General features: G+C 36.4%; 1 protein-coding gene and 1 pseudogene across 1 annotated transcript in view; both read right to left on the reverse strand.

Moving 5' to 3' along the window:
* Window positions 1–26,336, reverse strand: part of RAB3C (RAB3C, member RAS oncogene family) — a 294,081-nt gene that overhangs the window by 202,642 nt on the left and 65,103 nt on the right. The window lies entirely within an intron of this gene.
* LOC112413408 (pre-mRNA-processing factor 40 homolog A pseudogene) lies at window positions 19,398–22,023 on the reverse strand (annotated as a pseudogene).

The raw sequence follows: 26,336 nt of genomic DNA on the forward strand, positions 1-26,336 counted from the left end.
TGGCAAAGAGCACTATTGCAGCTCTGTCTGTCATTTTATTTCTTTAAATCAGGGAAACAACAGGATTCCTGGAAGCTTGCCTAGAAGACGTCTGCTCATATCCCTCTTGCTAGAACTCAGCCATGTGGATGAACGTGGCTGTAAAGGAAGCTGAGAAATGTAATTTTATAACCGGACATGTTGCTACACTCAATAAAATCTGCCTCCATTGCAAGGGCCATCAATAGTGTATAAAACTGGGCTTCCCTGGTGGTGCAGTGGTTGAGAGTCCGCCTGCCGATGCAGGGGACACGGGTTCGTGCCCCGGTCCGGGAAGAGCCCACATGCCGCGGAGCGGCTGGGCCCGTGAGCCATGGCCACTGAGCCTGTGCGTCCAGAGCCTGTGCTCCGCAATGGGAGAGGCCACAACAGTGAGAGGCCCGTGTACCGCAAAAAAAAAAAAAAAAAAAATAGTGTATAAAACTAATCCCATTTGTCCTCAGTTCACATCATACTGTGGTGCTGTTGGTATGGAGGATGGGTGAAAAGATATCGGGAAAGCAACCAGGAGGGTGTGACACAGCTGTTACCACGATGCATTGACACACCATATAGTCTATCTAAAGGCATCGTATAATTTTGTTTTCCAATTCTATGGCAATGGGTTGTCTCCTTCGGATAAAATGCCCAAAGGTTCAGAGGCAACAAAAGAAATCTTCGGCTTTGGCCTGACGTTCCCCACACACACGTCACCACTTGTTTTCACATCTCCATTCGGTTTTGCAGCAGCACTTTCCATAAATCACCTCCATCGTCCTGTGAGTCAGCTCCCACGTAATTAGCATCATATTCATCATCTGTCTTCAGAGGCGCTGCAGTTTCTTCCTGGGGAAGACGAAGGCCTTTCTGCTCCTAACTCAGCTGAGGCCTCTGGCTGATTTGCACCTAACTTGCAGCCAAGTGGAATACCAGCAGTTCCCATCTCTAGTGCTAGTTACACGGCTAACTCTGGCTGGCCTGGTGGGGTGCTCCAAAGTATGTGGTGTGCAGACCAGTATCACCTGGGAGCTTGTTAGAAATGCAATTTTTTGTGCCCTCCTTGAGTGTCTGGCATCAGAATCTCTGGGCGTAGGGCCTAGGAATCTTTTTTTTTTTCAGCTTTATTGAGGTATAATTGGCCCAGGAACCTCATGCTTTTAACAAACTCTTCAGATAGTTCTTACTCAAGAAACATTGTCTTTGTCCTCCGGGTGGGTTTTAGCATATCTCTAACCTAAACACTTAGCAGAAGTAGAGATGCTCAGCCACCAGGCTACTCACTCAGACAGTGTAATAGCTTATTTGCCTTCTCTGTCAACTACCATTTACAAGCAGAAAATGCTTTGAATATTTTCGGTTTAATTATAGTCAGAGCAGAGCTGGCTTGGGGAAACATGAACATTCCAAACATAATAAAATGCAGTCAATTATATTGGGCTGTGCTGATTTCCTGAGGGCCAACGAATGTCACCCTATACAGTCCCTAACCGAATAAACATAGCTTCCTACTTAGCGATTCACCCTCTCACACCTGTGTTGGAACCTGCCAGAAGCACTGAATTAAAATAGAGTACAGCCCATCATCTCCTCATAAAAATCTATGGCAGCAAACCCAGAGGAGTTTGCAGTGCAGGCAATAAATGGTTTTTTTCTGTCACTCAAGAATTTAGTGAGGGGTGTTAGCCTCCATGGTCCTCAGTGGACGTGCAGATTTCTCATTAACTCTTTCACTTAAGAATGTCTAGAAGGCTAGCATTTCATGACTTTATGGGGTTTCAGAGGAAATAAGCTTATGAAAGTTTCCTATTCCTAAACATGTGAAATGGAATCAAATGTCCTTTGTTTATTCATTTCTCTATTCTTTTTTTAAATATAAATTTTATTTATTTATTTATTTTTGGCTGCATTGGGTCTTTGTTGATGCGCACAGGCTTTCTCTAGTTGCGGCGAGCAGGGCCTACTTTTCGTTGCAGTGCACAGGCTTCTCACTGCGGCGGCTTCTCTTGTGGAGCATGGGTTCTAGGCGTACGGGCTTCAGTAGTTGCGACACACAGGCTCAGTAGTTGTGGCTCGCGGGCTCTAGAGCACAGGCTCAGTAGTCGTGGCACACAGGTTTAGCTGCTCCACAGCATGTGGGATCTATCCGGACCAGGGCTCGAACCCGTGTCCCCTGCATTGGCAGGCAGATTCTTAACCACTCCACCACCAGGGAAGCCCTCATTTCTCTATTCTAAAATACATTTCTGGAAAGCCTATACAACGCAAGCCATTCCGATGATACCAGGAAGATATAAAATGAATAATACAGAGTTTGAATAATTCAAGGAGAAGCAGTCCCAGGACTTGCATAGAGAAGATGATTCTTCCACAGTGAGGGTCCATTAAGGAATTAATCAAATAACAACAATGAAATGAGTGCCCATAGATTGAAGAGCATTTAATTGACCAATTATTATACTGCTTCAATGTGAAATCACTGGTACTATACACTGGCAGTCATAAAGACTATTTTGTTTGTAGGCAGGGCCCAAGCTTTAGTGTCTTCTAATAAAGAGAGGTCCATAGCAGCTAATTCCTCAAGAGTGCAGCTTAAAAGAAGTAACTAGAAAAACTATTGCAACTGAAAGGCATTGCTAACAAGTTTATACACAAAAATTTTTCCATAGATCATATTCCCACATCTTCTGTAAAACAGTAATGACCATCAGGTATTATTTCTCTCTTCTCTCACTTGTGATGTACTAATCCCCGTCCCCAACCCATAACAGCAATATGCATTACCAGCCTGGCAGGACTAAATAATATATCATGATTTTGTGCTAAGTTTTACCCACAAATACTCTCATAGAGGTATGTATACTTTCCCAAATTGCTTTTGTTCACTCAATTATTCATTAATTTAATAACTGTTTACTTAACAAATATTTGTTCTAGGTCCAGGGGATTTAATAGTGAGTAGGGAAAATGTGGGCTCTACCCTAATGGAACTTAATTACTATTCATTGTGGTAAATAAATAAAAATGATACTATAATGGTAAATTTTATGTCATGTATATTTTACCACCAAAAAAAGTGGAAAAAAAAAAGATATTGTAGTGTCAGGTAAGAATACCCAAAAGGGAAATTAAGCAGCATCAGAGAACAGAGACTGATATGGGAATGGGTTTTGTGTCCTTTTAGATACAGTGGTCGGAGAAGTGCTCTTGCAGGAGGGGATATTTTGCCAAATGGCATTAAGTGAGCAAGTGAGATTAAGGACATGACCTGTGAGCAATTGCACTAAAGGGAGAGAGTAAGTCATTCTAAAGTCTGAAAGAAGAGCATTTCAGGGCTAGAGTGCAAAGAACCTGAGATGTGAAGGGCCTTGGAGTATTTGAGAATTGGAAAGAAGTCAAGTGTGGGGTGCAAAGTCAGCTAGAGGAATAATGGTAAGAAATGAGCTGGAAGGAGATGCCAGGGGCCAGATCCTGCAAATCCCGTGAGGTAATTTTGAGGCATTTCTGGGTTTTGAGTGTGATGGGAAGCTAATGAATGATTTTGAAAAGGAGGGTTATATGATTTAATGTGCTTTTTAAAAATTAAATTTTCATTTTGAAATAATTATAGATTCACATGTAGTTGTAAGAAACAATATAAAGAGATCCTGTTTACTCTTTACCCAGTGTCCCCCAATGATAACACCTTACAAAAACTATAGCACAACACCACAACCAGGATATTGACACTGATACAGTCAAGTCCAGAACATTTCCAGCACCACAAGGATGCCTCCTATTGCCCTTTTATAGCCATGTCCACTTCCCACCCCCTCCTCTGTCCCTGCCCCTAGCAACCACTAATCTGTTCTCCATTTCTATAATTTTGTTATTTCAAGGATGTTATATAAATGGAATCCTACAGTATATGACCTTTGGGGATTGATTTTTTCAATCAGCATATCCCTGGAGGTTCATCCAGGTTGGTGTGTGTATCAGTGGTTCATTCCTTTTAATTGCTGAGTAGTGCCCCTTGTATGGATGAACTACAGTTTGTTTAGCCATTACCCACTGAAGGACATCTGGGTTGTTTTCAGTTTGGGGCTATTAAGAATAATGCTGCTATGAGCATTCATGTACAGTTTTCTGTGTGAACATAAGTTTTTCTTCCTTTGGGATAAATGCTCAGGAATGCTATTGCTGGGCCACATGTTTAGTTTTACAAGAAACTGTTACACTGCTTTCCAGAGGGGCTGTTCCATTTCACATCCCACCATCACAGCAGGAGAGGTTCAGTTGTTCAGCAACCTTAACAGCACTGGGCACTGTCAGCTTCTTGCTGTTGTTTTTATTTTTGCTTTTTACTTTAGTATTCTAATAGGTGTGTAGTGGTATCCCACCGTGGTTTTAGTTTGGACTACCTTAATGATTAATGATGTTAAGCATCTTTTCATATTCTTGCTAGCCATTTGAACACCTTCTTTGTCACCTTCTTTGATGACATGTCTGTTCAGATCTTTTGCCCAAGTAACATTTAATTTTAGCTAATAGCTACATCTGGGTTAATCTTTCCCCTTCTATTTCACCTTAGTAAATTGAGTTACATTTTAATATTTAAAACTCAAGGTTCTTAGGAGAAAGATAACTAATCTCTTAGCAAAATTAATTTTCCAACAAATAACAATGAAATTTTATTCAAACCTCTTAGTAAAATGTGTTTACAAGGCAGAATATCTGTGCCAAGGGTGGGTCTACTAATACTATCCTTTTGATCTGAACTAACATTAATTTTATAACCCACATTTCCTACTGCAGTCAAGCTAAGCATTAGTCAACAATGTTTATCTGGACATAACAATGTCCACAGATATAAGTACAAATGAAAGTAATCATCTAAATATTTTAATTCCCCCAAATGTGCTTTTGTTTTAATTTGAAGAAGAAAAATAATTAAGCAAAAGAATGGACGCTGTACTCTGTGTACTCTGCATATTTAGATATAACTTTAGTTAGTGTCTGTTAATTAAATACAGTGAAACATTCAGTTGTTGACTAGAAAAATGCAGAAGTACTATTTGGATGATTCGGATGAAAGAAACATAAACAGCTCCTTCTTTAAGAGCCCGTGATTCTGCACTTATATTCTTTGTCCCATCTTCCCTTATGTACACATATACAGATTCCTTCTTTGTGGCAGTGTCTCTTTGAGGAAAGTGTGCTTTATTGGTAGGATCATTTCCTCTTTTTTTAAAAAAAAAATCAATTTTATTGAGTTAAAATTTACATAAATTAAAATAAATCCATTTTTGCATAGAGTTCAATGAGTTTGGATAAACATATGCTTGTTTAACCATGGCCACGATCAAGAAATAGAGTATCTTCAAAAAAAAGAAAAAAAGAAAGAAAAAGAAAAAGAAGAAGGAGAAAGAAAGAAATAGAGCATCTTCATCATCCCAAAAAAGTTCTCTTGTGCCCCTTTGAAGTCAGGACACTCCCACTCCTCACCCAGGTCACCCCTCATCTGATTTCTATCACTATAGCTTAGTTTTTGTCTGTTCTAGGATTTCATACAAATGGATCCATACAATATGTTCCCTTTTGTATCTGGCTTTGTTTGCTCTGCATAATGCTTTTGAGATTCATCTAGTTTATTGGATTTGAATCCCAGCTCTTTTTACGAGCTATATGGCAAATGGACCAATTATTTAACCTCTGTTTTCTCAGATGAGGAATTGTCTTATTCGTACATTTCTGAGGGGGTTGTTATGAGAATTTATCAAGGTAGCTGGCTTGGTGCTCAATAATTTTATCCGTATGGATATAAATGTGATTTAAATCATTATTTTTTTTTCCTTCATTCTCTCCTCCTATCAAAGGAGAAGTGGATAATTCTGAAGCGGCCACAAGCCTAATTCAACATGTTCTATGAGAGAAACCAGCACAGAGAAAACTCTGCCATCATAATTTTATTATTGAACAAAGACACTCCCCTGAATTTCTGCCTCTTTCTTCCCCATCTCCTTTGGCCTTGAGCAAATTGGTTATAGGCAGCTCTGCCTTCTCTCTTCTAGGTTCCATTCTGCCCCTTCCAGAGTCAAATGACTTCCAAGAAAAGGGCACAATAACCCTTCCCTCCCAACCCAGTAAAAGAGAAAATGAAACTACAGGCTGTCCCCTCCAGGGGCTTTCTGGATATAAAAGACTAAGCACAAGAGGCCTTTCCTTCTCCTAACAAAAATCTCATCATTCCTGACCTGATTCCATCAAGTGGGGATTCGGGATATGGGAGAGGAAGAGCAGCCGGAGATTCGCTATTTCCTCCCTGATCGGTCACCTCTGCCAAATCTCTTCCTGCTCACACTAGAAAATGATTGATATTCTAGCTTCTTTTTGCTTTTACCACTGTTCACCCCATTTTGTTCTCTTACACTTTTGTCCATCTCTTCCTCTGTGGTGCATTCATGATATTATAATATGAACATTCATTCACAGGAAGCTGGGGGGTGGGCAGGAGGAAAGATACAGGGCCTATAGTTCTGGCAATTAGCAACTTTCAAGAATAGGGTTAATGGATTTAACTAGCGTCCCTTTAATCTTCTGAAAGACCTCTCTTTTGGCACTGGCCCTGGCTTCTCAAGCATTGCCACCCACTGGGTGTAGTCAGGTCACCAACCAAAAGACAGCTCTCATGTGTTTGATCAAAGTCAGATCTGTCTCTACACACTACTATATATAGGGAACTATATTCAATATCCTATGATAAACCATAATGGAAAAGAATCTGCAAAGAAATATATTTATATATGTATACTGATTCACTTTGCTGTACACCTGAAACTAACACAACATTGTAAATCAACTACACTTCAATAAAAAAATTATACTGAATATATCCAAATAAAACTTACTACATCCATTAAAAAAAAAAACTTAGATCTGTCTCATCTAGGGTTTATCCAATCAGTCAGCTGCAGCCCCACTTGCTCAGATGGGTCTTTAACACTCGAATTATTAGAGTGGCTTAGTCAAGCGTACAACGGTAAATACAAAAAAAAGTGTGCACAAAAATGGTTTTAAGTAGCGAGTGTTTGGTCCCAAGAAATTAATAATTCTTTGGAGTTGATACAAACTGTTTTGCTATGGATGGAAAGTACATGTCTAATTAACATGGGTATGTATATTAGAAATAACATGGCAGGAAAAAAAGTAAGATGGACACATGATTCCAAATGATATTCAGATGCATTCATTTCCAGTTATTGAACTTATTTCTCTGAATAGAATGATATTTGCTGCAGATAGCAAAATTCTAATGAAAAACCCGTGAGACATGACTGTCCTTTAAGGTATGCTTTAGCTTCTGTTCTTCCACATGCTAACGAAAACCCTGTTGTTATTTCATGAAAGAAATGAAATATTCACAAAATTAAGGCTTTAATGGGACGTTGAAATAAGAGATGAATTTTAGGGGTACATGAACATTATAATGTTTTAATTTTGATAGTGCATGTTAATCAAGTTTCTCTGAATATCTCCCTGAGTCAGAGGTTGTTGGTATTCCTCTCTACTCCCCCGACCCCAATCATCCATTCTAGATGCCTATGATTCAGTTTTACCAGTGGAATGTGAGGGAAGTGAGCCCTATCCATGGCACGTAAGAGTGTGTGTGCTGTCTCCATGCAGTCTCTCCTTTCCTTAGAGTTAAACATAAAGGAATCCAAGATGGTAGACTTAAAAGATGGAAGAAGCCTAGGCTTTGTGCTTCAAGGAAGGCTACACAGAAGAGCTACCCAACTTGATTCAGACCATAACATAAGAAATAAATAACCACAAGAAAAAAACTGTATTACATTGTCACTATGATATTAGGGTTGGTCTATAGTGTTATTAATTTCCCTGGCTAATGTATCTCTTTCCCATATCTGATTTGTGTGATGAAATGGGGTTGGTATTCACATAACCAACTCCAGGAAAACACAGGCAGCTATCTTTGAAGAACCATTTACTTCCTTATTTTATTGTTGTTTCTGTACAGGCTGGGGTGGGGTAGCAGATGGATGGGTAGAGGGATAAGTATACCCTTATTAAGAGTCAGTCTCAGGGACCATATCGTCTCTTACTTTTCAAATCCCAGGCAAGGCATAACAATTAGAATTTCTATAATGGACTACTAAAATCTTACAGGTTTAAGGGAACCTTATAATATGTTTCATACTTGTCTACCTTGCAGACATAGAGGCAGAATATTATTTTGTTTGTTTGTTTCCTTTTGGGTTTTTGCATCCCAAGGTAATTACCGTATTAAAAACTTAAGGAAAGAGGTGATCATCATGAAATCAGTGGCCAGTGAATTAGAACCAATTTCTAGCTGCTTGAGAAAGAATTAATTTTATTATTTCCTTGAAAATCTAATATTGGCAAGAATTACTTTATTATTTCTTTGAAAATCTAATATTTGCAGTAATTAATTTTATTATTTCTTTGAAAATCTAATATTTTTTTCCTATAAAAAAGCCAGCTGGGAAAATGAGGCTTGGTTCTGCCAGAGTAAATAGTAGACTAATTGTTCTCCATTATGAGCACCCATGGTATAACTAAATGGTCCTGCCCACCACAGACTCTGGAGGGGTAAACTATGTGTTATCTAGGAAAAAAGTCCTGTCATCTCCCTCACTGGCAAACATGAGTGATATAAGAAGAGATGATTGCTTCTTACTCTCTGGGACTAAAGGAAGAAAAAGATTACATAAAGCCTGGAAAGCATTATTCACCCAATATTTGTTGAGAGTTTACTATGGGACAGGCATAAATTCTCAAAAGGGACCAAAGAAAATATTATATGTAGTGAAGACATTACCCCTTCCAAAGGAAGAGATTTCAATTCATTATACTTATTCATTTGAAATAAAATATCTTATAGGGAAATACTTATATAATACATGTATGTGTATGTATGCATTCATAAAAATACATACATGTGTGTGGACTTCAAAAAGCAATACTGAGAATTATTTTTCTATGCAATTAACTCACATTTTTGCCTAATGTGGTAGATTGCAAAATAGCCACAATTCTTCAAACCTACATGTCTGCATGCCCCTTTTATAACTTTGCAGCTTCTCCTATCACAATATGGCAGTTATTTTTCCTCTCCTTTGAATCTGGGCTGATCTTCTGACTTGCTTTGGCCAATAGATATGACTGAAGTAATGATATGCGAGTTCTGAGTCTAGGTCTCAAGAGGTCTGTATGCTTCTTCCCTCTCTTGAAACTGTCAAGGTAACATGTAAACAAACCCAAGCTATCCAGCTGGATGATAAGATACATGTGGTCCAACAGCCCCATTGTCCCACTGCCCAGCAAACAGCCAGTCAACCTCAGAAAGAAAGCCTCTCTGCTGCTGACCACAGATGTGAGAAAATATGATCAAAACTCAATGCTCAGAAGAGCCACCCACCTGAGTCAAACTGTTGACCCAGAGCATAGTAGGCTAAATAAATTTTTGTTGTTTTAAGCCACTAAGCTTTAACATGGTGTGTTAGGCAGCAAGAGATAAGTGATGCAACCAGCAGGGGGATTTTAATATATGCATTAACCATGGAAGAATTTTTAGTAGGCTGCTAAATAATATTCTACTTATTTTTAAAAGTAAGGTTCTCATTCCTAAACTACAGTCTTTCCTCTAGTGCTCACTGTGGTAAATACATAAGCAAGCTGGAGTTTAAATCTCAAATTCACACTTATTTACTAGGTAGACCTCGGGGAAGTCACTTGGCCTCTCAGGTTTTAGTTTGTCCTACGTTAAGATGGAGATATGCTATTTCATCGAGTTTTGTTGGGAGGATTAAATAAGCTGACATAAGTAAATTGTCCATTACTATACCTGCAACATAATAGACACACACAAAGCAGTTCTTTTTCTTCCCAAGCTTTCTGTTTCTTTCTATTTTTAATTGTGCAGTGATTCCCAGTGTTCCCCTCTGTCACTAATTCTGGAACTATCACTTTGAAACAGAGTTAACTAACTTTCATTCTAGTGGCCTCTCCTTTGCTTAAAACAACTTTTTTCCCCATGGGTTTTACACAAACTAGGTTTATTACACATATAACATCTACCTTTAAAGAAATTATGTATATGTTTATATTGTATATATTATATATAGTTATAAATTATACATTATACATATTGTATGTGCATATATGTGTAATTTGCTTATCACTACCTGAAATTAATGTGTATATTTCTATACTTACATATTTGATTACTTAGTATTGTTTGTCTCACCCACAAGAACATCAGCTCTCTGAGGTTTTTGTGTTTCATATCCCCACCCCTGGCACAGCACCTGGGACACAGTAGACAATATTTGTGGAATGAAAGGATAAATGAACAAATGCTTCTCAATCATTACTATGAAACAAATTTACACATTCATGGGAAAACATTTAATTCAAAGATTTTTTTTCAAATGCAATTTTGAAAGACATTAGAAAGAGAGAGAAGTAACATGACATGAAGGGATTTCACTATTGCTTGCTTTATGCAGTTTGCCTTTTAATGGTTTTTCATCACAATGAGGATTTCCTAAAATATTTTCTCATCTAAGACTGAAGATTTCATTTGAAATTTTGAATAGTAACTGTAATTAATTATGTAAGTACTCTCTGTAGTAGAAACTGTTCCTATGACTTAAAACAGTTAAATTATAACTATGAACAGCATAATCAGACATATATACTCTGTCATAAAACTGATTTGAAAAGTTGGATTTGAATCTCATAGGGTAAAATTAAACTCTTTTGGAAACTCTTCTTATTTCTCAGTTTAAAATATATTCCAACTTGCTGTGTTCCCCGGAAGGAACCTATAAATCCTTGACCATGAAAACCCTTTTATTATCTGCTGTTAAAAATGATTTCCGTCGGGCAAATTGCACTCTCCAAGCAATCCTTTATTGCCTGTATGACATATTATGGTCCAACAGTGGATCTAAGAATGCTTTGGAAACCTTAAATTGCTCTAAGCTTTAAAATCAAATGCTTAGACTAAGCCAGTTCGTCTAACAAAAAGAGCAAGCAGAAGAAATCAGGGCAAAAAAAGAGGGAGAAGCAAATGCAGAAAACATTAACTTAGAAAGTCAGAAAATATGAATTTTTATACTTTGGGGTTTCATTTCCAGGTCATTTCATCGAAAATGCTTTGTCTATTCTTCAGGCTGCTGTCATTGTATGAATAACAGGCACCCTAAATAGATTAGGTGTAAACTGAAGACTATGGAACTTAATATGCCAAAACTCTGTCATAATTTTTCTTTCAATTAGGATAAAGTTTATCTTTCCGTGACTTCAACTACCACCTAAAGGCGAATGATGTCTAAATCTGTCACCAGTTCCCTTCTCTATCAAGTGTTCCAACGGTCCTCACCAAGTAAATGTCTTACCACCACCTCATCACCAACCACCAAGTCAATGTGACCCACACAAAACTCAGTTATCTCCTGTACTACTTATCTCATCCCATGACATGGTAACCCACCAGGCTCCCCAAGCAGAAGTCTTGCCGTTTTCCTTTCTCACTCTCATTCTCTCTTTAACCACTCACCAGACCTGTTGTTCTACCTTCAGATTCCAAACTTCTAACCATCTTTCACAATGTAGTCTCACACCACCTCCCCAGATCATTGCCTTTCATTTTCCCTTCATTCCTTCAGGCTGCTGAAGACTATTCTTCTTGGGAGGTGTTGATTTGTTAACAGGAAATATTTCCCAAACTCAATATTCCTCCTTACATCAGTAAAATTGTGAATACGTATAATATTACTCTTTCATCTTGGTGTTTCATAATTTTATGTACATTTAAAACTTAATTTATTGATACTTTTTAGAGAAACTATTTTTTCTATACCTTTGTTAGTTATGTATACTTGTTTTATAAATATATTAAAAACACTTATAATGCATAAGTAATGATCTGCAATTTTTCTTCCAGATTTACAATAAAAGCTCACTCATATCAATTTTAAATAATGGCAAAAAAAAAAATAATTTATTGATACTTTTTAGAGAAACTATTTTTTCTATACCTTTGTTAGTTATGTATACTTGTTTTATAAATATATTAAAAACACTTATAATGCATAAGTAATGATCTGCAATTTTTCTTCCAGATTTACAATAAAAGCTCACTCATATCAATTTTAAATAATGGCAAAAAAAAAAAGAAGATCCTTAGAAGAGATTATGATACTAAGTGAAGTAAGTCAGAGAAAGACAAATATCATATGATATCACTTATATGTGGAATCTAAAAAAATGATACAAATGGACTTATTTACAAAACAGAAATAGACTCACAGACGTTAAAAAAAAAACTTATGATTACCAAAGGGGAAAGACAAGGGAAGGGATAAATTAGGAGTTTGGGATTAACAGATACACATTACTATTTATAAAATAGATAAAAAACAAGGACCTGCTGCATGGAACAGGGAACTATATTCAGTAACTTGTATAACCTATAATGTAAAAGAATCTGAAAAAGAATATATGTCTGACTGAATCACTTTGCTGTACACCTTAAACTAACACAACATTGTAAATCAACTATACTTCAATAAAGAGTTGTTTGTTTTGAAAAAACAAAAAAGACCGTTATAAACCAATAACAATTGACACCTTTTCTAAAGAAACAGAAATTTACAAGTAAAGTTTCAACTCACTCTAACAATAAAAATTTTGAAATATCCAGGAATAAATTTGAAGAGAAGTGTATTGTATAGGGAATATTATGTAACACTACTGAAGAGTGCAATGTAAAAACTGCATAAATGAAGAGTCAACGTTTTGTCTTTGCTGTAAGAACTCAATATTGTGAAACTATCAATTTTCCCTAAATCAGTCCATAAATTCAATGTGACCAAAATAAAACCCCAATTGTATTTTGCTTTACAAGTTATCAGAATTTTTCTAAAGTCTATCTGGAAGAGTAATAAAGGAAAATTTCGAACAATAAAGAGTATAGAGCAAGAAAGTATCCTTCCAGATTTAAAAATGTATTATAAAGCCAGAGTAATTAAAACCAATGTACTGGGACAGGATTAAACAGATCAATGGAAGCTTTGTATAGAAATCTAGTCAAATATACAATGGAAAAGCAAAGATGGCATTCCAAAACAATAGGGGAGAAATGATTATTGAGTCAATGGACTTGGACAAGCTAGTATCTTTGAAAAAAAAACCTGGATCCCTCTATCCTTTCCCAGAATAGCTTTTATATGAATCAAAGATTTAAATGTAAAAAGCAAAGATAAAATTACCAAAAGAAAACACAGAAGTTTAGTACTTTCTAAACATATTAATTATTTGTAGAAAATTAAATAATAAAGAGATATTGGAAAAAATAGCAATACATGACAAAAAATTAAAATCCTTTTATATATGAAATAGGTTTTATACATATGAAATATTAATGAGTACGATGGCAGATAAAAGAGTAATCTGTAACATGATGCCATTTATATAAGACTGTTTTCCTACTTCTACACATCTATAAATGTATAAAGAAAGGTTTAGAAGAATATGCTACAAAATAATAATTAGTATATTCTCATAGGCATGGGATAAGATTTTTGATAATTTTTATATTATTTGACTATATTTGCATTGTTTCAACTGTTTGTAATAAACATTTATAATAATTATAAAAATAATAAAGCTATTTTAAGCAAAATTAAATTTGTGTGGAATAATAAACATAGGAAAAAGCCAAGAGAATACTGCAAAAGGAAAATAAACAAAAACTACTACTCCATATATTTTTTAAACATTTTTATTGGAGTATAATTGCTTTACAGTGGTGTGTTCTTTTCTGCTTTATGACAAAGTGAAACAACTATACATATACATATACCCCATATCTCCCCCCTCTTGCGTCTCCCTCCTACACTCCCTATCCCACCCCCCTAGGTGGTTGCAAAGCACTGAGCTGATCTTCTGTGTTGTGTGGCTGCTTCGCACTAGCTATTTTGCCATTTGGTCTACTCCATATTTTTTAAAAGAGGATATAATTCACATACACGTAAGAGAGAAACTATGTGAACTGGTGTTTAAAAAAAGTTCATTATTTATTCATTATTTATTATATTTCATTCTCAATTCATCCTCTGGTTTACCATGCAAATAAAATAATCATTTAAGATATTTATGACTCAATTTATCTGTTTTTGACTGATATAAAGAAATATAAGGAACCATATTTTAGGCATAGGACAATGCTTAATAACCCTTTTATTACAGCATTTTTTTCACTAGAAGAGATTTAATAATTGATAAAAATGTACAAAAATATTCAAATCAGAAATGCTTTAGAATGTGTACCACGAAGTCAGTACTTCTCAGTGAGTAGGGAAGGTAAGACTTCCTCAATGAAAAAAAGCAAGAGAAAGATCAGATTGTAAAAGAAAAAAAAAAGAAAAAAGACAACTGTTAAGAAAATCATTTAAGGGGCTTCCTGGTGGCGCAGTGGTTGAGAGTCCGCCTGCCAATGCAGGGGACACGGGTTCGTGCCCTGGTCCGGGAGGATCCCACATGCCACGGAGCGGCTGGGCCCGTGAGCCATGGCTGCTGAGCCTGCGCGTCCGGAGCCTGTGCTCCGCAACGGGAAAGGCCACAACAGTGAGAGGCCTGCGTACCGCAAAAAAAAAAAAAAAACCTTTAAGTCAACATGGATTTGTTTTAGACAAGGATATTGCAACCATCACTTAAGGTTTGGTGGCACATTCTTTATTAGGTCCTTAAGGCAATATATTTAAGCTAATTTACAATTTAATTTGATGTTAACTTTTTAAACATCACCTCAAAATAATGCCTTCACAATAGCCTTTTTAAAATGCATTTAGAGAAATATGTGAAGACACATATTAATCAAACTATCAAAAATTAAATACAAAGAAAAAATATTAAAAGCATCAAGGGAAAAACAACAAATAACATACAAGGGAATCAACTCAGTTATCTCCTGTACTACTTATCTCATCCCATGACATGGTAACCCACCAGGCTCCCCAAGCAGAAGTCTTGCCGTTTTCCTTTCTCACTCTCATTCTCTCTTTAACCACTCACCAGACCTGTTGTTCTACCTTCAGATTCCAAACTTCTAACCATCTTTCACAATGTAGTCTCACACCACCTCCCCAGATCATTGCCTTTCATTTTCCCTTCATTCCTTCAGGCTGCTGAAGACTATTCTTCTTGGGAGGTGTTGATTTGTTAACAGGAAATATTTCCCAAACTCAATATTCCTCCTTACATCAGTAAAATTGTGAATACGTATAATATTACTCTTTCATCTTGGTGTTTCATAATTTTATGTACATTTAAAACTTAATTTATTGATACTTTTTAGAGAAACTATTTTTTCTATACCTTTGTTAGTTATGTATACTTGTTTTATAAATATATTAAAAACACTTATAATGCATAAGTAATGATCTGCAATTTTTCTTCCAGATTTACAATAAAAGCTCACTCATATCAATTTTAAATAATGGCAAAAAAAAAAAGAAGATCCTTAGAAGAGATTATGATACTAAGTGAAGTAAGTCAGAGAAAGACAAATATCATATGATATCACTTATATGTGGAATCTAAAAAAATGATACAAATGGACTTATTTACAAAACAGAAATAGACTCACAGACGTTAAAAAAAAAACTTATGATTACCAAAGGGGAAAGACAAGGGAAGGGATAAATTAGGAGTTTGGGATTAACAGATACACACTACTATTTATAAAATAGATAAAAAACAAGGACCTGCTGCATGGAACAGGGAACTATATTCAGTAACTTGTATAACCTATAATGTAAAAGAATCTGAAAAAGAATATATGTCTGACTGAATCACTTTGCTGTACACCTTAAACTAACACAACATTGTAAATCAACTATACTTCAATAAAGAGTTGTTTGTTTTGAAAAAACAAAAAAGACCGTTATAAACCAATAACAATTGACACCTTTTCTAAAGAAACAGAAATTTACAAGTGAAAAGTAAAGTTTCAACTCACTCTAACAATAAAAATTTTGAAATATCCAGGAATAAATTTGAAGAGAAGTGTATTGTATAGGGAATATTATGTATTGTAGTGTATAAATAAATTTGAAGAGAAGTGTATTGTATAGGGAATATTATGTATTGTAGTGTATAAATAAATTTGAAGAGAAGTGTATTGTATAGGGAATATTATGTAACACTACTGAAGAGTGCAATGTAAAAACTGCATAAATGAAGAGTCAACGTTTTGTCTTTGCTGTAAGAACTCAATATTGTGAAACTATCAATTTTCCCTAAATCAGTCCATAAATTCAATGTGACCAAAATAAAACCCCAATTGTATTTTGCTTTACAAGTTATCAGAATTTTTCTAAAGTCTATCTGGAAGAGTAATAAAGGAAAATTTCGAACAATAAAGAGTATAGAGCAAGAAAGTATCCTTCCAGATTTAAAAATGTATTATAAAGCCAGAGTAATTAAAACCAATGTACTGGGACAGGATTAAACAGATCAATGGAAGCTTTGTATAGAAATCTAGTCAAATATACAATGGAAAAGCAAAGATGGCATTCCAAAACAATAGGGGAGAAATGATTATTGAGTCAATGGACTTGGACAAGCTAGTATCTTTGAAAAAAAAACCTGGATCCCTCTATCCTTTCCCAGAATAGCTTTTATATGAATCAAAGATTTAAATGTAAAAAGCAAAGATAAAATTACCAAAAGAAAACACAGAAGTTTAGTACTTTCTAAACATATTAATTATTTGTAGAAAATTAAATAATAAAGAGATATTGGAAAAAATAGCAATACATGACAAAAAATTAAAATCCTTTTATATATGAAATAGGTTTTATACATATGAAATATTAATGAGTACGATGGCAGATAAAAGAGTAATCTGTAACATGATGCCATTTATATAAGACTGTTTTCCTACTTCTACACATCTATAAATGTATAAAGAAAGGTTTAGAAGAATATGCTACAAAATAATAATTAGTATATTCTCATAGGCATGGGATAAGATTTTTGATAATTTTTATATTATTTGACTATATTTGCATTGTTTCAACTGTTTGTAATAAACATTTATAATAATTATAAAAATAATAAAGCTATTTTAAGCAAAATTAAATTTGTGTGGAATAATAAACATAGGAAAAAGCCAAGAGAATACTGCAAAAGGAAAATAAACAAAAACTACTACTCCATATATTTTTTAAACATTTTTATTGGAGTATAATTGCTTTACAGTGGTGTGTTCTTTTCTGCTTTATGACAAAGTGAAACAACTATACATATACATATACCCCATATCTCCCCCCTCTTGCGTCTCCCTCCTACACTCCCTATCCCACCCCCCTAGGTGGTTGCAAAGCACTGAGCTGATCTCCTGTGTTGTGTGGCTGCTTCGCACTAGCTATTTTGCCATTTGGTCTACTCCATATTTTTTAAAAGAGGATATAATTCACATACACGTAAGAGAGAAACTATGTGAACTGGTGTTTAAAAAAAGTTCATTATTTATTCATTATTTATTATATTTCATTCTCAATTCATCCTCTGGTTTACCATGCAAATAAAATAATCATTTAAGATATTTATGACTCAATTTATCTGTTTTTGACTGATATAAAGAAATATAAGGAACCATATTTTAGGCATAGGACAATGCTTAATAACCCTTTTATTACAGCATTTTTTTCACTAGAAGAGATTTAATAATTGATAAAAATGTACAAAAATATTCAAATCAGAAATGCTTTAGAATGTGTACCACGAAGTCAGTACTTCTCAGTGAGTAGGGAAGGTAAGACTTCCTCAATGAAAAAAAGCAAGAGAAAGATCAGATTGTAAAAGAAAAAAAAAAGAAAAAAGACAACTGTTAAGAAAATCATTTAAGGGGCTTCCTGGTGGCGCAGTGGTTGAGAGTCCGCCTGCCAATGCAGGGGACACGGGTTCGTGCCCTGGTCCGGGAGGATCCCACATGCCACGGAGCGGCTGGGCCCGTGAGCCATGGCTGCTGAGCCTGCGCGTCCGGAGCCTGTGCTCCGCAACGGGAAAGGCCACAACAGTGAGAGGCCTGCGTACCGCAAAAAAAAAAAAAAAAACCTTTAAGTCAACATGGATTTGTTTTAGACAAGGATATTGCAACCATCACTTAAGGTTTGGTGGCACATTCTTTATTAGGTCCTTAAGGCAATATATTTAAGCTAATTTACAATTTAATTTGATGTTAACTTTTTAAACATCACCTCAAAATAATGCCCTCACAATAGCCTTTTTAAAATGCATTTAGAGAAATATGTGAAGACACATATTAATCAAACTATCAAAAATTAAATACAAAGAAAAAATATTAAAAGCATCAAGGGAAAAACAACAAATAACATACAAGGGAATCCCCGTAAAGTTAACAGCTAATCTTTCAGCAGAAACTCTGCAAGCCAGAAGGGAGTGGCAGGACATATTTAAAGTGATGAAAGGGAAAAACCTACAACCAAGATTATTCTACCCAGCAAGGATCTCATTCAGATTTGACGGAGAAATTAAAACCTTTACAGACAAGCAAATGCTAAGAGAATTCAGCAGCACCAAACCAGCTTTACAACAAATGCTAAAGGAACTTCTCTAGGAAGGAAACATAAGAGAAGGAAAAGACCTACAATAACAAACCCAAAACAATTAAGAAAATGGTAATAGGAATATACATATCGATAATTACCTTAAATGTAAATGGATTAAATGTTCCAAACAAAAGACATAGACTGGCTGAATGGATACAGAAACAAGACCCGTATATATGCTGTCTACAAGAGACCCACTTCAGACCTAGGGACACATACAGACTGAAAGTGAGGGGATGGAAAAAGATATTCCATGCAAATGGAAATCAAAAGAAAGCTGGAGTAGCAATTCTCATATCAGACAAAATAGATTTTAAAACAAAGACTATTACAAGAGACAAAGAAGGACACTACATAATGATAAAGGGATCAATCCAAGAAGATATAGAAAATAATTGTGGCTTTATTATAGTAGTGCTCAATAGCACCACTATAGTTAAGGGTCTACCAGGTTTCCATTAAGAACACCTATTTCTGAGTTCACCGTAAAAGATCATATTGGCTTTAACCAGCTGGATAGTGCACAAAAAAGCAGTTTTATCCATTGCTGGTGCTTTTCTTGTACTACTAGATATCAAAAACCTTTCATTATATCTTCAAAATCCAATTTATTAAAGTAAATAAAATCACCTCATGATTTAGACTTTAGAACAAAGTAGAGACACCTGCAGTTATCAGTAAATTGCCACCTTTCTTTTTTTTTTTTTTTTTTATCCCTGGTCTGAATTAGACTTTAAATCATACTGTAAACATATTTGGTATAATTTATTGATCATCATCCAGTTGCTCCAAAAGGGTGCTTCTGTGCTTTTCCAATTCCCCTTCACTCAGTTCACTGACAGAAGTATCCCAATTACCAGAATCCTTTGCAGTATTTTTCTTAGGTGATTTGTGTTTTGATTCTGATCTTTATCTAGTTCTGTCTTTTTCGCTTTCCCAGTCTTTTTCTTTTTTATCCTTCTCCTGTTCAGCATCTGACTCTGGAGAGTCAGATTTATGTCTTCTCTTCTTGCTTTTCTTCTTATGTTTTTCTGACTTCTTATAACTTCTCTCAGATTCAGCACTAGAAGAATGTTAGACTCTGATTGCTGTCTTTTTGTCTTTGAATGGTTGTCGTTATCATGTGAATCCAACCCTGATCGAGAGCGGGAGTGTTTCCTGTGATGTTTTTCAGATTTCTTAGAATATTACTTATTCTTTGAATGATGATGTTGACATTCATGATCTTCCCAGAGAGCATCCAATTCCAGTGGAGGAGTGGCTTATTTCAACATACTCTTAAATGCAGATTCTTTTCGTTTCATCTTCCAAGCCTCCTCTTTTTCTCTTTCATGTTCACGGGCTTCTGCCTTTTCTAGTAAACTATTGAAAGCCAGCTTAATACTTCCTGCATCTAATGTGGTTGATCTTTTAGTCAAACTGATTATTGCCACAAAGTCTTCAAAAGTAGTATTTACTTCAACTACAAATCCTTTATTCTTTAGAATGTCTTTTATTGTCTTCTTCTCATCATGATAACATGCTTTAAGCATAAAACTTGAAAAGGTCAAGTGCAGTTGATCCTGGCTGACCAAGCATATTAGTGAATCTAATGTCAGAACTAATTATTGGATACAATTCCATCCAAGATGACATAGAATGCAGTTGTCCATGTTCATGCAATTCATCTAAAAATATCTGAAAAGATTCTCTGTTTTTACGCTGTCGTCTCCTTTCCTGAAGCAAACTCTTCTATTTTTCTTCTTCTTCTTCCTTTTCTAAAGCCCGAATGTGTTCTTCAAAGCAAATTAATGCATCTTCTTTATCTATGTTCTGTAATTCTTTATCTTCTGCAAAAGTTGGATTATCCATCAGATACTGCTGGGCTTCAGACCAAGTAGTAGAGTATGTCACGTTAGCCATGTTGTCAAGTATGTTTTTGAAGGCTTCCCAATTTCTCTTTTGCAACTGCTTTGCTTGCTCCTTTTCTTTTTTTGAAAGAAAGAATAAAACATCTTCAGAGATTTCAAGATGATCACGTTCTGATATTGCATCCCAGGCTTCCATCTCTCCAAACGTTTGCTCTGCTTTTTTATATCTAGTTGTGGAAGTCATTTTCTCATGATTTTCAAGAAAACGCTGAAAGGATTCCTTAGCCTCTTTGTATTTGGAGCTTGCTTCTTCTTTTTCTTCTTTCTCTGTCTGGACTTTATAAGCATCAAAGGCCTGTTTTTTGTTCACTCAACTTTGCTAAAGCACTGTATCGTGGATCATTAACGATCATTTTCGTAGTTTGCTCCCATGAAGCATTAGATGGTACCTGCTTTTCTTTCAATAATTCTTTAAATGCTTGCTTTGCCTCCTCCTTTGTATTCCAAGTATATGTGTTTTTTTGCCAGTTGGCTTTCTTCCTCCTCCTTTTTCAGAGTAAAATCAGCTACAGTTTCCTGCTTAGATGTTTCTTCTCCCATATTACTAGACACTTCAGCACTTTGATCCTGAACAGCAGGGGTACTAGTAAGTTGTGCTTGTTCTTCAGTCAAAACTGTTACTGTATTTTCATTATCTACAACAGTAGCAACAATCAAAGTAAACTCAGGCTCAGGAACAGCTGGAACAGTTCCACCGACAGTACTGGAGGCAGAGGTGGAAGCACTGGCATTGGCTGCAGTGGCGGCAGCCATGGTGCTCACTGTGGTTGGAATTTCTGTTGTAAGAACTGGGGCTGTTGATGTTATGGCGCGCTCTTCTTGTTTACCACTTTCTTCAGCTTTGATCATTGTGGGCAGGCTTGATTTTGTAATAAGACTTCAGCAACAGTGGTATTCTCGGATCCTTCAAGATCTTCAAGTTCTTTAGGTTTGGCCCAGTGGGATTCTTTTGTTTGAGAATTATGATAGGAAGGCTTTCCAGAGTCAGATTTGTACTGCTTCCAGGGCATTTAGATGAAAGTTGCTCAGCAGGACTTTTAAGATCATCTGGTTTCTCCCCAATAGATTGTTTTGTTTCAGTATTGCAATAGTAGGTCCTTCCATCAGGTGATTTATGTTCAGTCCACGTTGATTTTGCACCGGATGTTGTACCTGCTGCTACATGCATGTTATTTACTCCTGGCAGTAAAGGCAGGCTGCATGGAAGCCTGACACATATGAGACATCATCATTCCAAGCATTACTGAAGACATCATTCCAGGCATTTGTCCCATTGGTGGTCCTCCCATTGGGTGCATCATTTGGGGCATCATTCCATGAGGTACAGGAGGCATATTCACTCTCTGACCCATAGGATGCATTCCCACTGGGGCATAATGCATGCCAGGGTGCCCCATCATAAGGCCTCCATGCTCAGCTCCCGTCCCCAGCCTCATCGTCGGACCGATTAGAATTTTAAACTAAAACGTTACCTGATTTTTGAAGGACATGTATTTTATTAAAAGTTGTTTTCATTTAAAATTTTAATTTTTTTTTTTTTTTTTTTGCGGTATGCGGGCCTTTCACTGTTGTGGCCTCTCCCGTTGCGGAGCACAGGCTCTGGACGTGTAGGCTCAGTGGCCATGGTTTACGGGTCCAGCCACTCCGCAGTATGTGGGGTCTTCCTGGACCAGGGTACAAACCCACGTCCCCTGCATCAGCAGGTGGACTCTCAACCACTGCGCCACCAGGGAAGCCCTAATTATTTTTTAATCAAACTTAGATGTTTAATACTCAAAAGTTCATATAAATTTCAGCAAACTTGTCTCATCTTTTCTCTTTGTTTTTCTTCTTTATCAAGGAAAAAATCCCCTAACTATTCCATATCTAGCTATGCAGAGGTGTGTACGCCTGTGTGCACATACCAGTACCAGAGGTTTGGAAATGCAAGTCACAATGTATCATTAACTGCATCTCTCCTGTTATTTCCCAGTGGAATGACTGTACCTCTGGGCCATGCTTAACCTTAGATATGATACTTCTTCCAGCTCAGCAGCTCATATAATAACAATTTCACTTCTACAGTAGGCGATGGAGAAAAGAAAACATATAAAATTAAGTTTTATGACAAAAAAATTCACTTTCCCATTTTTTAGGGAATATAAACTGATGGTGGAAACTATACTTTATGGGACAATTCATGAGAGGATATTATAAAATATATTCCAATTTCCAAGGAAAACTATAAAAGAATAAGAAGTCAGGAGGCTTTCTTGATAACTCCCACCCCTAGACTAAGCCAAGCTCCTCTGTTATAAGCTTATATTCATCACCCTGAGAATTACTATTCCAAGTAGACTGTAAGCTTTGAATGGAGGACTTGTATTTATTTTGTTTACAATTGTATCCTCAGTGCCTAGCATAGTGCAGGGCACAAAATACAGACTAAAAGTTGTTTATGGAGTGCATGAATAATTAGTTAAATGCCCTGGGATTAAAATCAAAATTCTTCATTGTGTATAGTTTTGTTTTTACACACATACAAACACATATAATAACATGTATAACATGTAAACATAGTATATACTGTACTATTGTACCAATGTATTATGTATATGGAAACACATACATAAATAAATTTTAAAGCCATAAATACATTTTCTAATATTTACTGCTAATGTATTATCTTGTACACCCTCTGGAGTGAAAGCTACCTCTACCATCTCCCATCACCCCTGTCACTTTGAAGATAACTGATCTAAAGAATTACTGACAGCCTCATTTATGGACTTATTGAATGGTGACAGAAAACATGCAAAATAAACAGGAATCTAGAAAAACAGTCAGTGTCAGTCATAATTAAGAAAGTGGTCAATGGTACGAGACCAGAGCTAGTAAAGACCAACATTTGCATCTCAAAACTCTATGATGTGACATAGTTTATATCAGAGCTTTGCGGTCACTGCTACTGTGGCTGATCCAGCAGATTACACGGTGACAGGAAACAATCTGGTTTTAAGGAAGGTCTGATTTGCCTAAGTTTAACATCCCCATATCAGTGACATATTATAGACTGAATTTGATTCAAACTACAAAGTAAAGACATTACCCACCTCCTGTGGAACCAAATGCCCAATTTAATTTAGGCTCCAAAAAAGTGATCCCTCTGGATCATGAGTAATCCTGCTTAATCCAAACATTCAAAGCTGTTCTCTATTTCAGTTCTGAGTTTTCCTTTTTTTCTTTGTCTTGGAGATTAGTCTTTTCCAGAGTGGAAGGTACAAGAATAATGTGGAAGTGATTTTCAAAGCGGGTGCCAAGGATTTCCTAGCCATTCTCAATAATTCATAGGGGAATCACAGTCGTTAACGCCGGTCCTAAAACCATCTACAAAAACACAGCTACAAGAAATTCACAGATGATAATAAATGGCAGCTTAACAAATATGGCCATATTTCTTCTTCCAGCAGTAGCATCTCTAGTTATAATTTATAACCATAATTATGGAAGCTGATTAAACTGAGGTATGAAAGATTTCATTATATGTGAATGCAGAGTTGATCCTGTTTAGCACACATATGCCAATTATCACATGCATCTAAAACTCCCAGGGTTTCTCCTGACTCAACTGGAGTTACTATATTTCTTGCTAAATCCATTCTTTATTATTCCTCATTCTTCATTCAAAACCCAGAGTTTTACATTTGGTTTTCTTAACTTTTACTGTTTGCTCCTCTGCTATCTAACTGTACCAGCCTTCCCTCCTCCACACCCTCTCTCTTGTACTCCCACCATATTTCCCTGTTTTGCTTCCTCTCTTTCTTCCTAGACTCTGATCTTTGCTCTCTTACCTGATATTACTAAGAATTTAGCAAGAATCGTCCTTTTTCTAAATCACTAGTACGAGATGAATCTTGCACCTTAAATTTGAATGGAGATCAGAGTTAGAAATCCTCATGTCACATTTAAGAAAATGTGAACCAGTGCAAAGCCACTATTTTATACCTGTTCATTTAAAATGTCGCTGGCTACATGAGTTGAGGTTTTAAATGCATGTAATTAGGGTTCCAAGAATGAGATTACACAATTTTTTTCAGTTTGTAATGGTCAGATGTTGAAAATTCTTTGCATATAAATTGTAAATTATAAACAGAAAGGCAGGGAATCGGGAAGGCAGTAAAGAAATCAGGGCCTGTCAGAGACAGGGGAAGAAGAGTGTAGTTTTATGCCATTGTAGTGCTTGAAAGAACAAGAGTGTGCTGCTTTTCGAGCTAAGGTTTTATCTTCACCTGTCTCCAGCTGTCAGACAAATGCACTGTCTAAGATGGGCAGACCATTAAGACATTTTAGCAAAGATGTGTTCATTACTTTGGCTAATAGGGTTCCGAGTTCCCTGAAAAAGTAATATTGGCCAGGCAGATTCTGATGAGGAGGGGATGGAAATACCTCTTCGTTGAAGGGAGGCTAAGAGAGAGACAGTAAGGAAGGAGAGGCCAGGAGCCTGTGTCAGGCGTGGGGGAGAGTGACAGTGATGAGTCCAGAAAGCCCAGGGAATTATGAAGACTCTGTGTGCCTTGGAATGTCAGACTCCCCACTTAGGTGGTTAGGACACTCAGGAGGGGAATGGCATGAATAAGGTGGGGATGGACTATGGCTGTTAAGTCAGGGTGGAAGGGAAGATGGAGAATTCTGAGAAGGTACCAGTCATCAAGTCCAAAGGAGCTCCCAAAGGGAGGATGAAATCTGGAATTGGACGTCAGTAACCACAACAAGCAAGTTAGAGCCAGAGAGTTCGGAAAATGGAGCTTGGAAAGATACCTGAATTGCAGGTGTGATCTGCAAAATATCTAACCAGTACAGAACGAGCACCACCAATCAGAAGAGATGCCAGGGAGAGCAGTGGAAGAGTATTCTGGAGTCCAGCTCCTTTTGGGTATTAACCCTTTAGTTGCTGGACTGTTCAGGGGCTCCCAGTGGACCAGCTAGTGGTGGGGCACTTGGGGAACTTGAGTCGGGAGCTATGTATTTACTGGAGAAACATGGCTGAATAACTAAAATATATGTTAGAAAGTGGCTGCCTAGCCAGAAGATTTCTGGGCTACCCTTTCAGCAAGCAGGGACCGTATGACTAATTCTTGACAGAGGAATATGAAGGAAAGTTCTGTTTGGTTCACAGCTGAGGTAACTAAGTACTGGGAGTAAGATTATTTTCCCAATGATGACAGGGAAATCTTGAAGCCACAGGATGACGGAGCCATAGGATGGAAGCCCCGGATCCTTGAGTTACTACTTGAAGGAGGCCTTTCTCAGGAGAACTGCTCAACAGGAAAACCAGAACTGGACTCAGCATGACTGAGAAATTAAATTTTGTTGTATAAGCCTACTCAGTTTTTAGGATTTTTATAGCAATTAGCTAACCCTGAACAAAGCACGGAACAAAAAAACTTTAGCATTTTAATGCATCCACTTCGCACTGATAAATGTGAGCAAATTTCTTAGTTTACTCGTCTCCTTTGAGAGAATGTAGAACATTCTACAGAGACATTTAGGTCACAATTAAAAAACCATAAATTTCTATGGTTACCAAAGAGGAAGCAGGGGAGGGATAAATTAGGAGTTTGGGATTAACACATACACACTCCTATATATAAAATAGAAAACCAACAAGGTCCTACTGTATAGCACAGGGAACTATACTCAATATTTTGTAATAACCTATAAGAGAAAAGAACCTGAAAAAGAATATATATATATATATGTATATATATAT

This window comes from Neophocaena asiaeorientalis, unplaced genomic scaffold (assembly GCF_003031525.2).
Source record: "Neophocaena asiaeorientalis asiaeorientalis breed wild unplaced genomic scaffold, Neophocaena_asiaeorientalis_V1.1 scaffold198, whole genome shotgun sequence".
In the NCBI taxonomy this organism is placed as follows: Eukaryota; Metazoa; Chordata; class Mammalia; order Artiodactyla; family Phocoenidae; genus Neophocaena; species Neophocaena asiaeorientalis.